At 34.7% G+C, this 5,000-nt stretch overlaps 1 protein-coding gene across 5 annotated transcripts in view; it reads left to right on the top strand.

Moving 5' to 3' along the window:
• Positions 1-5,000, top strand: part of LOC144962936 (3',5'-cyclic-AMP phosphodiesterase 4C-like) — a 658,366-nt gene that overhangs the window by 330,837 nt on the left and 322,529 nt on the right. The gene's annotated exons all lie outside the window — the stretch shown is intronic.

Raw genomic sequence — 5,000 nt, 5'->3', positions numbered from 1 at the left:
CTTCTTCTTCTTCTCTTCTTCTTCTTCTTCTTCTTCTTCTTCTTCTTCTTCTTCTTCTTCTTCTCTTTCTTCTCTTTCTTCTTCTTCTTCTTCTTCTTCTTCTTCTTCTTCTTCTTCTTCTTCTTCTTCTTCTTCTTCTTCTTCTTCTTCTTCTTCTTCTTCTTCTTCTTCTTCTTCTTCTTTCTTCTTCTTCTTCTTCTTCTTCTTCTTCTTCTTCTTCTTCTTCTTCTTCTTCTTCTTCTTCTCTTCTTCTTCTTCTTCTTCTTCTTCTCTTCTTCTTCTTCTTCTCTTCTTTCTTCTTCTTTCTTCTTCTTCTTCTTCTTCTTCTTCTTCTTCTTCTTACTTATTATTATTTATTATATTATTATTATTATTATTATTATTATTATTAATAGTAGTAGAAGTAGTATAGTAGTAGTAGTAGTAGTAGTAGTAGTAGTAGTAGTAGGTAATAGTAGTAGTAGTAGTAGTAGTAGTAGTAGTAGTAGTAGTAGTAGTAGTAGTAGTAGTAGTAGTAGTAGTAGTAGTAGTATCAGTATTAATATTATTATTATCATCATCATCATCATCATCATCATCATCATCATCATCATCATCATCATCATCATCATATTACTTTATTTTTTTCTTCCCCTTCTTCTTCTAATTATTCTTCATCATCATCGTCATCATGTTTCTAGTTTTCTTCCATTTTTCATCCTTCTTCCTACACTACATAACTCTACCAGAAATCTTTAACTTTATAATATATACCCCGAACTTATCAGGTGTACGACTGTTGTACAAGTCAACTAGTCATTTGAATAAATTAATGAAGAAAATATAATTTTCCAACCAAATTGAAAAAAAAAAAAAAAAAAGAAAAGCGTTTAGTCCTTATCGCGTTGAGACCACAATTAGTTGCCAACTTTTTTTTCCACGAGCTTAAAACCGAATACCACATTGATAGAGCACAATCTTTTATTATTATCCGAGCCTAAGACAAAGGCTTATAGGAGCCAACAACATAATGGGGGAAAATGCCTAGGCAATTCTTGGAGATCACAGAAATTATGGAAATATAGCCTTCATTTTTTTTCTTCTCCAAATCTGTCAAAAAAAATATGAGTTACAAATATGCTAATTTACGTACCTGAAGTACGACCTTGGCTCTCACCCGCGAACCTGTCTACAAGAATTCTGTGAATGATTCGTGAGATAATCTGGTGCTGCTGGTAAACATATTTTCAGAATATGATAGAAACTAAACAACGTTTATGATGAACATCGTTTACGGATGCTTTTATCTATTCAATTAGATGCGCATAGTGTCAGCCGAGTAGTAATTATATAATGAGTAATGCCATTTATCATTATTTATCGTGTTTATCTTTGAGACGAGCTCTTAATTTATATTTTTAAAATCTTCATTCCTTCTATGATCGCAAATTTTGATGCAGCATTCTTATTTTTTCATTCTCTAATTTTTTTCTTTGTTTAATGCTTTTAGTTTATTTTATTTTATTATTTTTTTTACAGTTTATATTTTTGTATTTCTAATTTTGTCGTTGTTCTCGTTGCTGTTATCGTCTCTGATAATTTTTCATTCATCAGAATCTCATTTAAGCCTCTCCTTACCACCCATAGGAAAATCGCCACATTCGTTACGATGCAACCGACAATTTTCTCATTATAATTTCTCTTGTACATCACAAAATCTAAATAAATTATGCTTTGATTACAGCTATAAATGCTAAACACGGTGTTGCAGAGCTCAACAACATTCTGGATAGAAAACACTTGTTACTTTTTTGTTTGAGTAAGAACAGTCTATTTTTGTGTTGGGTGGGTGTGAGGTTTGGGGCGAAATTCTAAAAATGGCTGGTAAGGAGAGAGTTAACTTCTTTATTTTACTTTTATTTCTTTTCTAAACAGTGATCTCAGATATACTCGTGTGTGTGTGTGTGTGTGTGTGTTTGTGTGTGTATATGTGTGCGTGTATGTGTATGTATGTATTATGTATGTGTGTGTATGTATGTTTTCCAACAATTCAGTATGTTAGTATTGCATAATTCGAAATTATTCGTCTCTGGCAAAATAAGTGAATCACCATAATCAAACTCTCACTCGGTGGACATTTCTGTCGTCCTATGAAAAATACAAAGCACATTTTTACATTTTTTGCCAGAAATCTCGTCCTTCAAATATCTATCGATTAGAATTACTCTTATCTTCTCAAATATTCTCAAACTTGGACTCTATTCATTGAAAAGCCCCATGTTTGAGAGTATTTGGTGAGATGAGGGCATTGTAATCAATCGATATTTGAAGGACGAGTTTTCTTGTCAAAATTTTTAAAATGTGTTTTCCAAGGTATGTGAGATTTCTGATAAAGTTTGTACGCAATAATTCCAATCACCGCTCACTCTTTTATTCTTCCCGTGCCACTATCTACTCACTAAATTATACGCACAAGTGACTACCGCGACTGGAGACAATGGGCTATAGATAGTAAGGGCTTGCGATAAAGGAGGGAAAATAAATCTGATTTGCCTCAGAGCCGCCGGTCTTTCCTAATGCAATGATTGTTGTAGGCCCCTCCGATCAGTCATGTTTTCGTCTCTCTGATTGGCTTTTGTTATGGCTGACAGCATATCAAGGCCTCGGGACATTCCAGCTAAGAACTCGTCCTTATTTTGTTAGGGCACCCGAAAGGCAACCAGCCCAAAAATGGCTACTACCGTTTTTGTTATCTTACAATGGAAAGCTAATATTTAAGGAACGTGAAGTTAGCGAAATAAATAAATGCTGCTATTTACTTTTAGGATCCCTTTAGATAAATATGACCCAGCGCGTAAATTCGGTATATTTGTATGTTTTTGTTTTTATTTTTTAATCTGTCTCCTGGTCCTTTCTGATTTACATTCAGCTACCAAATTACAAACAGGAGAGGGGTGGGGTTAAAAAAAAAACAACTCTAAGCCTTATAACAGATATCGAATAATTGGCTGTCATTTTTTTTAGCTGTAGCAATGATCGATTTCCGTCTTTGCCAATCAGATAGAACGGGACTTATGATCTGATATGGAAAGGATTTGTGTCAGTTGTAGCATCAGACAAAATAACTCACATGAGCCTGTATTATAAACCCGTTTGCTAGAAGAACGTAGGTTATAGTTTTAGCAAACGCTGCTAATAAAGAAGTAGAATGAAAACCCATCAATGAATTACATTATTTTCAATTAATCAATACATTACATTATTTCAATTATGGTTTCAAATTGTTTTGTTAGAAAAAATAAATAAAGATAAACTCAGGATCTAGGAATGCAAGAAATAAAAAATAGAATCTATGTAAACCAAATTTATTTTTATATATTACAGTTTATTGTGTTTTTTTTTTTTTTTTTTGTTTTGTTTTTTTTCTGGGTCATTTTTTCTTTCCGGGACTGTCTCTTTATTCTTGTTTTTTTTTTGTTACCAAATGAAAATATTTTCTTGTAATCTTGTGTTGCATAATAAATTGATTTTTGATGCTACTTTGTCTCTATGTCGTTGTTGGCGACAATTAAATGATAAAAAGAGTCTGGAGAGGTATGCGTGCCTGTAAGTTATTCTAATGAGACCAGTTAAACACCAGGTACTGGTATCAGCCATCGAGGCATTGTTCATTTTCTCGGAATTTAGACCAAAAAAAGTTAAAGCCTCTAGAAACAGCACGTCTTTAGCACTGTAATGAAATAGTACTTATCCGCCTTATGCCATATTTGGGTCAGAACCCTATAATATCCATTGTCATGGACACAAGGAAAAGATTCAGCCTTGCATGTTTAATTAACTGGAGCATGAGACAAACCGGGTGCAACATTTATAAACCGATAATCTAAGTACTATTTAAAACCTGAGTCGAGTGGTGCAATGTATGAAAAGTATTTCCCAAAAGCCCAATACCAGGATGATATTTTGCCTCCATTGTCGCCCATTCGGTCAATGACCAAGTTTAATACAAGTTTAATATCGCTTGATTATGCCACAAGACTGGACACCCACCCCATCAATGGTGAAATGTCGCCAACACAAAATGGTGCTGACTGCTACTGCTAGTAAATATAAAATTAAGAAACTAGGGAGCAGACACTGGTGTGAGATAAATATTTGAACAAGTGTATATGACAGGTGCCGGAAAAAATGTAATATCGCCTAACAGGCGCCATGCATGTCTCGTCCTACATGTTAAGTGTTGCTGTTGGTTAGGGACCCCTTGTAAAACGCATTGAGCACGTTAAGTGGATATTGCGCTATATAAAATCTCAAGTTTTTTTTTCAAGGGTATTTTTTTGGCAATGTCTCGTAACGGACACTGATCTAGTGTGACTATGAAATAACGTATACCATATCTTGTTTGGCCGATACCTAATGAATCGTGGATTTTCCCCATGCCAGAAGCCGAAATAGATTCATCTATTTTCCCTATTCCCTGCCACCGGAAATTAGATTTTCAATCCAGGAGGTGCTGTGCAAAATAGACAATTAGGGATACCAGAGCGGGAGCTCGTCTGGTCGGATCTAGTGGTACTTAGGCTGTGAAAGATGTATATGAAAGATTTAACGAGTTTATACTAGACATTAATGAGGACGATATGGTAGGGGAGTGAGAGATTGAGTGGGTGAATGAATGTATTGTAGATAGAGATAGCTCGTTCGATAGATAGAGATTAATAAAAAAAAAGAATACATAGAAAGAGCGAGAGGGAGAGATAGAGATAGAGAGAGAGAGAGAGAGAGAGAGAGAGAGAGAGAGAGAGAGAGAGAGAGAGAGTGGGCGAGCACAGGATTAACAACTACCCCTGAAATGTCATATTATGTCCTTTCATTTTAGCGGTACTACAACGCATTTAATTCATCATCATCATCATCATCATCATCAGCAGCAGCAGCAGCAGCAGCAGCAGCAGCAGCATCATCATCATTATCAATATCATCATCAACATCATCATCACCATCATCATCATCATCATCAT

Source organism: Berghia stephanieae, chromosome 1, assembly GCF_034508935.2.
Source record: "Berghia stephanieae isolate SIO BIC M18660-M18661 chromosome 1, UCSD_Bste_1.3, whole genome shotgun sequence".
NCBI classification, from domain to species: Eukaryota; Metazoa; Mollusca; class Gastropoda; order Nudibranchia; family Aeolidiidae; genus Berghia; species Berghia stephanieae.
The sequence above is the reverse complement of the archived record's forward strand: the minus strand, read 5'-3'. Positions and strand labels throughout refer to the sequence as shown.